Raw genomic sequence first — 13184 nt, forward strand, 5'->3', positions numbered from 1 at the left:
TAACCCACGGTCCAACTTAAGTCGCAGCCGAACCCTTTTTTGTGGTGTTCTTAGAAAACCCCCTGACTTTGGAGGTAATTAACCCGCCATTCATATGTAAGTCAAATGAATTGTTTTTTTGTTTTAACAGAAAACCCCCAGATTATTTGGTTAATCAATCCACAGTCCATCTAAAACAAATGCTTTTCTAAATTATGCATATCTTTTAAACCGTAACTCCGATTTTAACATGTTATATATAAAATATGATTAGAGAAATGTGTAGAATCTGAATGTGATATTATTTTGCCTGTAAATATTTTTTAAGTATTATTCTGGATGTAAACTTAATCTATAACATACGGTCTATCATTCTTTCGTACTGGCGGCAATCCCGATTGCAAATAAACAACCACTAAAACCAAATTGAGGTGAAAGAAAATATCGATAACCACACATGCACAATTCTAAAAACCAACATATTTCTCATCTTATTTTCGTAGAGCATGAGAGAGAGAAAGGAGGGGAGGGAGGGAGGGGGAGGGAGAGAGACGCCTTAGAGTTGACCACATTCAAATGCATTATGGTTGTGTGAGAACAAAGGCCACCGCCGGCGAGAGTAAGGAGGATAAGCAGCAACACAAATGTGATGCCCTGTTAAATTAAAGGACATGAACTTATTGGGGTTTTCAGTCATGACTATTGAGTTAAGAGCGTGTATTATTTTTTCCCGTTGCAACGCACAGGCTCTTTTGCTAGTGATTGATGATGGGCGAAACGAAAATCAACAAAGCAGCCCAAACCAAACAAGGAATATTATCTCCCTTTATTAGTAGGTATAGATAGTGAATGTTTTGCTAAATCATGATTATTTTTTGAAAATCGTAAGTAATTTTAGTTTTAAGAAAAATTCAACAATATACATTTAATAAAAAAATGATTTTTCAAAAATTCACAAAGATTTTAGAAATCCTGAACATTTCTAAATTCTTAAACACTTCTTTAACTCATGAACAATTTTATAAATTCGTCAACATGTTTCATCATTTTTAAAATTTATTATCGATTTTTTTGAGAAATGAACCAATTCGGATAAAAATATATGCCTAGATATAAAAAGCTGTCTGAAATCAGCAAGAATATACCATGAACCCATCATATGCCACACATGCACTTGCATGTACTGTGGGCCAGCCCAGTGCACGTTTTGGGGTCTATTCCATTTGTTTGGTATTTTAACCCCTCCAAATAATTTATTTGGTATTTAAAATAATGTTCACAATTTAAAAAAATTATAAGTTCAAAATTTTATATAAACTCACGAAATCAAAAGATGTGTGAAATTTAGGAATTATATCACAAACTTGAAAATGTGTTCACAAGTTTGCGAAAATAGATTAAAGGGATCATGAATTTTAGAAAATGTTCATAATTTTAAAATATATCCACGGATTGACAAACAGAAAAAAATGGGAAAAAAGAATAGAAAAACAGACGAAAATGAAAGGGCCGAGGAAAAATAAAGAAATGAGGAAAGAGAAGAAAATAAAGTAAAAAACGACAAAAATCACTGGAGAAAACCAAAGGAAAAAAAGGGAAACGGAATAACTTCCCACTTCGGCTGGCTTATGCGGGATGCCGCCCTATGCTATTCGTACCGTTTCACTACGGTAGTGAAGACAGGGAAATTCCAAAATTCTATAAAGTCCAAAATAAAATGCATGTCAAAGTAATTAAAAATACACAAATAAACCGATTAATAGGTACAAATCAACGTGCATCTAACCTGCCAAAATGCCCAAATGTAAATGCTACTAGATGATACCACATGCGTTGTCGCTAGACTCTTGTTAAAACAAATGCATAAATAGGTGCCAACAACAACTAAAACTAATTAAAAAGCAAATGTAAGGAGTGTTCTTCATTTTGAAAACATATACCTTTTTTTTACTAATAACGGAAATAGGTATTCTTGGTTCGTCATGCTATTTTGCAGAAAATCTCTGATGTTTCTGATAATAAACTGGCAGCACAGTTTAAACTAGATTTTTTTTAATTTTTTTGCTTACGGAGAAACCGTCTGATGTTTCTGGTAATTAACCTATGGGTCAATTTTAAGTTAGATTTTTTGCTTTTGAAGGAAACCCCATGATATTCGGGTTAATCAACCCACGTCACATATCAAATGTGTTTTGAAAATATTCATACCTTTTAAACCCTAACTCCAAATTTAACATGTTATATATGGAATTGGTTAGAAAAATGTGTTGAACCTAAATATGATGTTATTTTATCCGTTAACCATTTAAAAAATATTATTTAGGATGCAACCTTAATCAATACTGCATGATCCGTCTTTTTTTAATACCGGTGCCGATGCGAATTAGAAATGAATACCTCAGCAAAATCAAAATTGAAGACGAAAAAAACCATCTACAACCACACATGCACGCCTCGCCAAAACGTCATAGAAAAAAAAACAGATTTCTAGTGTTATGCCGGGAGAGAGACGCCTTAGGATTGGAAACATTTAAATGTGTTGTTTTTGTGAGAGCACTAAGGCCAGCATCCCCAACTTGCATCTCAGTTACTCCCTCCGTCCCATGATATAAGATAGTTTTGCAAGCTGTACAATCTGATAACATCCTCCAACTCATCTTACTTATCGCTGTCAGTACTTGGTAGCAACTAAGCCCAATACAGATAAGAAGATGATTCTCACTACATTATCAGGTCCCCAGCTTACCAAGTGCATCTAGTGCTACGCCAATTAGCTTTTAAAAGATACCAGAACCATTCACCAATTCCAAAATACCGTACTAGAGCTATGCTCTAAAACCCGAGCTATATACACAGACATGTATCTCACTACATTATGCCCTAACCCTCCTTTTGAGCTCGGCAGTAATTAATGGGAAATTCAGAACCAGTAGCGCATAACCATCGGTGAACATGGTCCTTGAAATTTTCCTCTACCACAAAGAAGTCAATGCACTTGTTCTTCAACTCCTGACAGTTGTAGGTTTCAGCCCAACCTAAGGTAGTTGCAACTGTATCTACAGACACTTTCTCCCATAACTTCTGGGCACAAATAACCTTCAGTCGATCCAATGCATACCGATCGGCCGCAGCGAGTAGATCCTGAAACATCTCAGCAGAGGAGTCCTCAAGCCTGTCTTCTCCAGGCCATTCATCCGTGTAAATGAACCGAAGCATAACTTTGAATGTTGCAGGTGTGATCTCGTGCAGCGTGATGCATGGTATTGTAGCCTCAGACATGGAACCGAAGAGCTCTGCTCTAAAGACCGGTGAGCGGGCAGCAAGCACTGCCCGGTGAGCATGGAATGTCTCATCATTGACTATGAATGACACATCTGTCCCGTCATTGTTATCTACTCCCTCCGTTCCTAAATATAAGTCTTTGTAGAGATTTCACTATGAACCATATAGTGATGTATATAGATGCATTTTAGAGTGTAGATTCACTGGTTTTGCTCCGTATGCAGTCTATAGTTAAATCTCTACAAAGACTTATATTTAGGAACGGAGGGAGTAGCAGGCAGCCAAGATGAGTTCCAATGTCCGAAGGTGGCAGGGGAATAGGACTGTCATCGATGACCATGATGGCACATAGAAAGGTGACGTATCCCCCTATTAAGTAATCTTCCTCCAAAATACTTCCCTTGATGAACCGATCCCACCCCCAAGAATCGGCGAGGCCTTTGTCTCCCTTGATCTCAAAGGTTTCACATGTCCTTTGTATGCCTGACATAGATGGTTTGCCGTCCCTACCCAGTATGTCGACCTCCAAGATGGCCCTGACGCATCTGGATTGGCTCAAATGGTCGAGGTAGATAGAAACATACTCGCCCTTGTTGGCCTCTCTCTCCCCCCGTGGGAAGCACTCAATCCTCCAAAGGTGTCCCCCAGCGGAGACGACGTCAGAGTAGACGGACTCGCTGAGAGGAAGCTGCTTGATTTGCTGGTAGTCTACTCTGAACTGGAAGACAGAGGAGCCCACAATGGTGGTCTGCGCCTCCGGCTGCGCGGTCTTAGCCCGCTTGTTCACTGAACAAATTTTAAGCAAACACAAAGACGAATTACCACAAAAAAGGACACAAAAGAAAGTACTGCCACAAAAAATTGATGGTGCAGTCATGCAGAGTACAAGCTAGTGAATCCTTCAGCTCAACAAACTGAAACAAAAGCACAAAAGGGCACTCACTGGCTTGCTAGCAGTAGGAGGTGGCGGCGATGCGATTGGACTGCTGGTGGTGGCAATCGGTACTCAGGCACCACCGGCCGCTCCTCAGATCTCCCCGCACCCGCACCAGAATCTCCGCCGTACGCCGTATGTCTGTCTCCTCTGCTCTGCTGCTGCTCGGCGTGAAACCCTTGAGGCTTCTTCTTCTTTTCTTTTTTTTTTTTGCAATAGAAAAACCCTTGAGGCTTGAGCACAGACAGAACTGTTCTTTGCAGGCTTCCAACAATGGGGTCCCTCCAACACCGCAGGTGATATGGGCCGCAATGTGTCCCTAGCCAAAATGAAATGCATTCTCTCTAAAAAAAAGACAAAATGAAATGCAGGTCAAAGTAGTTTTTCTTTTTAACACAGTAAAATCACAGACTCTCACATACAAGCGCATACAATCACATGCATCAAAGTAGTTGACTGGAATAAATTGACCAATAGATACAACGTGCCAAAATAGTTCCAGATGTGAATATAATACAGAGACCGGGAAACAAAGACGATCAATTCGATTGTGGACAGTTGCAAATTTCGAATTGGGCCATGAATTCGGCTCATTATCATTAATAACACTAAGTTTGTCTTTTTTTATAAAGTTGCAGGTTGATTTTGAATGTAAAACTCACGTTCTATTTATGTAATTCTTATTTTATAGTTTTTTCTCGCAATTTTTTAGGAGTGATTCGAAATGTGCGATGTATCAGGAGTACTTCAGAGGTGGGAGACAAATAGGGGGTGCAATGCCCAGGAGCAGTCCTGATGGATAAGTCTGTGTACTAGGGTCCTTGTGGGGCTGCAGCACATGGTCCTTGTGGCAGTTAGGAGGATAAAGTCCTGGACCATCAAGGACTGGCTGTTAGGATAGAGTTCTGTTCTTGACCATCAAGGACTGTCAGTTAGCATCTTAGACTAGCATCTTAGACTAGCATCTTAGACTGGCATCTTAGCAGCATCTTAGCATATGCCTTGGCTGGCTAGCAGCCTATAAATATGTATCCCCAACCCCTCAGGTTGGTATGGCATTGTGTGAGAAATAAACCAACGAAAATTGTCCCAACTCTCCTAGTGTCATCCACAACTATCAATGCTCAGGTTGAAAGGTCTAACAAGTGGTATCAGAGCCAGGTTAACCTGCACCCTGAGCATTTCCTGTGAGCAGCCCAAGTCGGTAGCAGCAGCTGCTCCGTCTGCCTCTGGTTACCTTCCTCCCTCCGGACTGTCGAGCAGCAGCTCGTCTTCATCAGCCTCCTCTTCACGCAACAGCCCCCCTGCAGCGAGCCATGTCTGCAGGTCGCTCTCAGCACACGGCTACCTCGAGCATGCGGCGCCGGCAAGAGGCCGAGCGCGCCGTGGCAGAGGAGCGTGAGCGAGCGGCTGTAGCAGCGGCTGCTGCGGCGGCAAGAGTGTCGAGGCTGGCTGCAGCGGAGCTGGCAGCAGCCAGAGCGGAGGTAGAAGCAGCCAGGGCGGAGGTAGAAGCAGCAGCAGCAGCAGAAGCAGCCCGTGAGGCTACGGCGGATGCCAAGGCACTCCGCGGCAGCCCCGGCAGCTCCAGCAGCTCCGCGCCTGCGGACGACGGCGCCGACGCAGATCGCGCCAAAGTGGCGCAGGAGCGGACGGCGCAGTGGGTAGCCGAGCACGCCCGCGCTCCAGGTGGAGGCGCGCACCGCGACGGCGGCTGCAACGACCAGGACCGCGGCCTCTACGAGGTCCGGACTGTGGTCAGGGATGTTGGTTCCAGTGTTGGGTGGCCTACCCTCACTAAAACCAACTACGTCGAGTGGGCCGGGATCATGAAGGTCAGGCTCCAGGTGCGGCGCATGTGGGAGGCAGTCCAGGACAGCAACGTCGACCACCTAGAGGATCGACGGGCGCTGGACGCCCTCATCGCCGCAGTCCCGCCCGAGATGCAGTTCTCGCTTTCCAACAAGCGGACTGCCAAGGAGGCTTGGGACGCCATCGCCGCAGCACGCATCGGCAGCGACCGTGCTCGCAAGTCCACCCTGCAGGCACTTCGTAAGGAGTGGGAGAACCTGGGCTTCAAGCCAGGTGAGGACGTTGATGACTTTGCTCTCCGTCTCAACACTCTGCTGCAGAAGATGGTGAAGTTTGGCGATGCCACCTACACCGAGGAGAGAGCTGTCGAGAAGCTTTTTCGGTGCATTCCCGAGAAGTACAAGCAGATGGCTCGCTCGATCGAGTCGTTGCTGGACCTCTCCACGATGACGATCGAGGAGGCGATAGGTCGACTCAAGGTCGTCGACACCGATGAGCCACAGCCCCCCTCGGGGCCCGTCACCACCGGCGGGAAGCTGCTCCTAACTCGGGAGCAGTGGGAACCCAGCCTTGGTGACAAGAAGAAGGGGGAGCCTTCCTCCTCGACGGGCGGCCGCAAGCGTGGCAAGCAGCGTAAGGCGCGAAGAGGCCCCCCGGGCAGGGCACAAGGACGTGCCGAAGGTGACGCCCGCGGAGGCGCCAAGGACGGCGCCGCTGGCAAGCCCAGGCCGGCACAAGACAACAGTTGCCACAACTGTGGCCGGTTTGGCCATTGGGCCAATGAGTGTCGGCAACCACGACAAGGCCAGGCTCACGTCGCACAGGGGAAGGAGGAGGAGACGGCTCTGTTCATGGCGCATGCAAGCATTGAGCTACCCTCGGCGACTCCAGTCGCAAAGGCTTTCATCCACCTCGATGAGCCAAAAGCACATGCTCTTCTCGGCGATGGCTCCGGGAAGGACAAGGCTACGGGGTGGTGCCTCGACACCGGCGCCACCCACCACATGACCGGTCGAAGGGAATTCTTCGCCGAGCTCGACTCCGATGCGCGAGGCTCCGTCAAGTTCGGGGATGCCTCCGCTGTGGAGATAAAGGGCGTCGGCTCCGTCATCTTCACCACCAAGATGGGAGAGCACCGGCTGCTCACCGGTGTCTACTACATCCCCGCGCTAAGGAATTCCATCATCAGCTTGGGACAGCTGGATGAGAACGGCTCACGCGTGCTGATTGAGCATGGGGTCCTACGCATCTGGGATCGCCAGCGTCGCCTTCTCGCCAAGGTGCCCAGAGGTGAAAATCGACTCTACGTCCTTGATGTGGAGGTGGCACAACCGGTCTGTCTCGCTGTCCGTCGAGACGACGAGGCGTGGCAGTGGCATGAGCGCTTTGGGCACCTTCACTTTGAGGCCCTGAAGCGTCTAAGTGCCAAGGAGATGGTGCGAGGCCTGCCATGCCTCGACCATGTGGAGCAGTTCTGCGACATCTGCGTACTGACAAAGCAGAGACGACTCCCCTTTCCCCAACAGGCGAGTTTTCGGGCTAAGGAGAAGCTGGAGCTCGTGCACGGAGACCTGTGCGGCCCGGTGACGCCAGCCACACCAGGAGGTCGACGCTACTTCCTGCTGCTCGTCGACGATCTCTCCCGCTACATGTGGGTGATGATCCTCGGCAGTAAGGGAGAAGCGGCGGACGCCATCAGGCGCGCGCAGGTTGGTGTGGAGGCGGAGAGCGGCCGCAAATTGCGCGTGTTGCGCACTGACAACGGCGGCGAGTTCACGACGGCTGAATTCGCGTCGTACTGCGCCGATGAGGGCATCCAGCGCCACTACTCCGCGCCGTACAGCCCGCAGCAAAACGGCGTCGTCGAGCGGCGCAACCAGACGGTTGTGGGGATGGCTCGGGCTCTCCTCAAGCAGAGAGGGATGCCGGCTGTCTTCTGGGGAGAGGCGGTGCTAACGGCCGTCTACATCCTCAACCGCTCTCCTACTAAGGCACTCGACGGCAGAACTCCGTACGAGGCCTGGCATGGGCGGAAGCCGGCGGTCTCTCATTTGCGGGTCTTTGGCTGCCTTGCGTTCGCCAAGGAGCTCGGCCACATCGGCAAGCTCGACGACAGGAGCACTCCGGGAGTCTTCATCGGCTACGCGGAGGGCTCAAAGGCCTACCGCATCCTCGACCCAAAGACACAACGTGTGCGCACAGCGCGAGACGTCGTGTTCAACGAAGGGCGAGGGTGGCAATGGGACAAGGCGGTGGACGACGGCTCGACGCCGACGTATGACGACTTCATTGTCGAGTACGCTCACTTCAAGGAAGCTGGGGAAGCAAGCAGCTCCTCTTCACTGGGCACGTCTACCCCGGCCCCCAAAACTACATCGACTCCGGCGCCTGCTACACCGACGACACCACAACCGGCGACGCCGCATACTCCAGCCCCGGCGGTCGCCACTCCGGGCTCGTCTTCATCAGCACCAGCTCACGCAGAGCACAACCCGATGAAGTTCGCTTCCCCGCTCACTCACGACGAGGAGCGGGTCGACGCATGGTATGGAGGCGAACCGCTGCGGTACCGTACGATGGATAATGTGCTCGGCGACCAGCCGGTGCCAGGACTGGTGCCACGTGACCTGGAGGCGCAGCTACAGCTCGTGTGTGAAGACGGCGAACCACGGTCCTTTGCAGAGGCCGAGAGAGACGCGGCATGGCGCGCCGCGATGAAGTTGGAGATGGATGCGGTCAAGCAAAACCGCACCTGGGAGCTTGCTGATCTCCCTCGAGGTCACCGCGCAATCACCCTTAAGTGGGTGTTCAAGCTGAAGAGGGATGGAGCCGGCGCCATCATCAAGCACAAGGCTCGTTTGGTGGCCCGAGGCTTCTTGCAGCAGGAAGGAGTCGACTTCGACGACGCTTTCGCTCCCGTGGCACGGATGGAGTCCGTGCGACTTCTCCTTGCGCTGGCTGCCCAGGAGGGCTGGCGTGTCCACCACATGGACGTTAAGTCGGCATTCCTCAATGGCGACTTGAAGGAGGAAGTCTACGTGCATCAACCACCGGGGTTTACGATTCCCGGCCAGGAGGGCAAGGTGCTCCGCCTGCGCAAGGCTCTCTATGGCCTGCGGCAGGCACCCAGGGCGTGGAACGCCAAGCTGGACTCCACGCTGAAGAAGATGGGTTTCGAGCAGAGCCCGCATGAGGCTGCCGTCTACCGACGGGGGAGTGGAGGAAATGCCCTGCTGGTGGGCGTCTACGTTGACGACCTGGTGATCACCGGCACCAAAGATGCAGAGGTGGCGGCGTTCAAGGAAGACATGAAGGCCACGTTCCAGATGAGTGACCTGGGGCTCCTCTCCTTCTATCTAGGGATTGAGGTGCACCAGGACCACTCCGGGATCGCGCTCCGACAGTCCGCCTACGCCAAGCGCATCGTTGAGCTAGCTGGGCTCACCGACTGCCATCCAGCTCTCACTCCGATGGAGGAGAGGCTGAAACTAAGTCGCGACAGCACGACGGAGGAAGTGGATGCTACGCAGTACCGACGCCTTGTGGGGAGCCTTCGCTACCTCACTCACACACGGCCGGACTTGGCATTCTCCGTCGGCTATGTCAGTCGGTTCATGGAGCGACCAACGTCGGAACACCAGCAGGCAGTGAAGAGGATCGTCCGCTACATAGCAGGGACCCTCGACCACGGCCTCCATTACCCTAGGTGCCCTGGGGCGGCACACTTCGTCGGGTACAGCGACAGCGACCACGCCGGCGACATCGACACCAGCAAGAGCACGAGCGGGATCCTCCTCTTCCTCGGCAAGTGTCTCGTGAGCTGGCAATCAGTCAAGCAGCAGGTGGTGGCCCTGTCCAGCTGTGAGGCTGAGTACATAGCGGCCTCCACCGCCTGTACTCAGGCGCTGGCTTGCTCGACTGCTTGGTGATCTTCTCGTTCAAGACACCAGAACGGTGCAGCTCCTGGTGGACAGCAAGTCCGCCCTAGCCCTGGCAAAGAACCCCGTGTTCCACGAACGGAGCAAGCACATCCGACTGAGGTATCACTTCATCCGCAGCTGTGTGGAAGAAGGGAGCATCGAGGCGAGCTACATCAACACCAAGGATCAGCTCGCAGACCTGCTCACCAAGCCCCTTGGGAGGGTCAAGTTCCTCGAACTTTGCTCCAGGATTGGGATGATTCAACTCTCCCACAAGACGACGTACAAGACTTAGGGGGAGAATGATGGATAAGTCTGTGTACTAGGGTCCTTGTGGGGCTGCAGCACATGGTCCTTGTGGCAGTTAGGAGGATAAAGTCCTGGACCATCAAGGACTGGCTGTTAGGATAGAGTTCTGTTCTTGACCATCAAGGACTGTCAGTTAGCATCTTAGACTAGCATCTTAGACTAGCATCTTAGACTGGCATCTTAGCAGCATCTTAGCATATGCCTTGGCTGGCTAGCAGCCTATAAATATGTATCCCCAACCCCTCAGGTTGGTATGGCATTGTGTGAGAAATAAACCAACGAAAATTGTCCCAACTCTCCTAGTGTCATCCACAACTATCAATGCTCAGGTTGAAAGGTCTAACAAGTCCTACCCATAGTAGCCTGGTTCGCGGGTCGAGGGTGCGTCCCGTGACCCGGGGTCGATCGACCCCAATCGAGGGTCGGGAACGACGTGGGGTCGAGGTGGGTCGTTGGGTGGATCGCGACCCCGATTGCTCCATGATACCCCAGTATCGAAGATTGCAAGCTAAGAAGCCAGCCAAGAACATCTATGGGGAATCGGTCGGGATTTCATGGTGATTCGAGGCTTACCTGGCAATTGCGCTCCAAAGTTCTGAACTCCGTCGGACTGCCGATGTCCGCCCTCCGATGATCCGCCACTCGCCTGCCGGTCGTCGAGCTGCTGCGTATGCGCCCTCTCCTGTCCCACCCAGTCCTGCCATTGAAGGATGCACGCCTTGCTTGCCGCTGCCGCTTGAGAATCCGATGCTGACTAGGGAACGAAGACTGCATAAGGAAGAAGGAATGGCTGGATGGGAAAATAGGAGAGTGCTGGACGGCTCGAGGGTTGGAAGTTGGAACTGAATCGGGGACTAGAGCTTTGCTGATGAACTGATGAAGAGAGATTTGGGGACAGTTCTTGCAGAAGGTCCGTATACGTTTCATGTGAAAGAAAATGGTAGATGAAAAAATCACGCCCTAAATGGCTGACTTGCCGCACCATTTTTTCTGACAAGGAGGGAAGGGAAATAAATCATGGCGCAAATCGTAATCTTTTCCGGGGGAATAGCAGGATCTTCCTTTCCCTTCCATGGAAAGATCACCACGACCCGGGTCCATCGACCCGAATTTGTTTGGATCGCGATCCACGTTCCAAATCAACGTCCCGAAGATGTATAGTCCTCGTCGCACCTCGTTCCGGCGGGTTAGCGACCCACGACCCCGTTCCTCGACCCACACGACCCGGATTTCTGGCAACTATGGTCCTACCGGGCCGACCCATTGCAGGAACCGAACCGAATCAAGTAATAATGTAGCATCAGGCCGGCATTGTAGCGGTCTACTGTATCGGATGGTTACTATAGCGTGAGGTTTACTGTAGTTGATGTCAAAAATTTGCGAACTCATTTTGAAAAAAGTGAACATTTCTTGCGATCATGTAGAAAACCTGCAATTTATGTGTAATTATTTTGGTAGAATCTGTGACTTAACCTTCAAATCACCGTTTTGTTTTCTGAAATGTGATCCATGTCAAATATTTTGTTATTGATGATTAGTGTCAGACACTTATATAGGCTAAGAACTTTTCCACTTATACTAAGAGTTGACTAATGAGACTCCACAACACATTTAAACCATGTGGTTGACATATCGGTTAGCTTGCTACATAAATGTTGACACACCCGTCTCCTGTTTTATATTGACATAATGACCAACATGTCTCTCTGGAACATCATCTTTAAAACAATAGTATGTGCAGAGAGATGCCAAGAAATGATTCTTGCAAGCGGATCTAGAATTTTGAAACAGGGTGGTGCATCTTCAAAAAATTGTTCTGGCAACGCATATTGCATTGCTACCGTACTTAATTAATTTACCAATTGGCAATAGGACAATGGAAAGATACAATATGGTCTTACAAACATATTAAAATCCTCAATCAAGTATGTATTTTGCATAAAAGAAGACTTCATGCATGTACTTATTAATGGACATGAAAGTACTCCCTCTGTAAAGAAATATAAGAGCGTTTAGAGTAGTGATCTAAACATTCTTATGCTCCCTCCGTTCGGAAATACTTGTCGGAGGAATGGATGTATCTAGATGTATTTTAGTTCTAGATACATTCATTTTTATCCATTGCTCCGACAAGTATTTTGGGACGGAGGGAGTATTTCTTTATGGAGGGAGTATCAATTGTATCATATCATCTTCATTGTCCGTGGCATATTTCCAGAAAAGAGAAGCACTGAGTCTCATCCTCTTCATTCTTCAACAACTCTACACTTTTTTTTTACATTCTATCAATCATAGTTGGACACGACAAATTATCCTCATTTGTTCATGTATGTGGCTGATAGCACTATAAATAACAGACCCTAGATTCCTTTCAAAACAAAGACCCTAGATTCCTAAATCCTAATGAGAACAATCAATCAGACATTGAAATGGGGACGAGGAAAATGGACAAGGTACCTCAAATACGATTGGCTCCCTTTGTGTCGTAGCAGCACACCACCACACCGCCTGCCGCCGGGCAGGACCAGTGCTGCTGCCGAGTGAGCAGGGAGCGAGGAGCGGACGGCTAGGCACTGTGATTGCGGCGGCCGAGTGGGACGGGCCTTGGGCAGCTCCTGGACTCCTGGGGTCCGGCGACGGCGATTCGCCGGCGAGTAAGCGGCGAGTCCGCGAACAGTGCGGCGCAGAGGGGAAAGACTGGGACGAGACGCAGTGCGGCTGCGGGGTTTTTTTCTAGAAGTTTTTTTTTTTTGAGACAAGCGGACTAGCAGGCCGAGTTTTAGAAGTGCGGCTGCGCGTTCTATAGTTGAGACGAGCGGCCTAGCAGGCCGAGTTTGTTCGGCCTGTTTTTTATTTTTCTTCTCCAGCCCATCACCAAATCTCCTATGTTATACAAGCCGACCAGAAATCCCAGGGTGGGCCGGGCCCATCCTATCCTCCCTGTAGCTCCG

General features: G+C 49.7%; 1 pseudogene; it reads right to left on the reverse strand.

Annotated features, from left to right (window-relative positions):
* Positions 1 to 2749: 2749 nt before the first annotated feature.
* Positions 2750 to 12982, reverse strand: LOC123112825 (BTB/POZ and MATH domain-containing protein 2-like; annotated as a pseudogene).
* Between the last annotated feature and the right edge of the window lie 202 nt (positions 12983 to 13184).

The sequence above is a fragment of the Triticum aestivum genome, chromosome 1B (assembly GCF_018294505.1).
Source record: "Triticum aestivum cultivar Chinese Spring chromosome 1B, IWGSC CS RefSeq v2.1, whole genome shotgun sequence".
Taxonomy (NCBI): Eukaryota; Viridiplantae; Streptophyta; class Magnoliopsida; order Poales; family Poaceae; genus Triticum; species Triticum aestivum.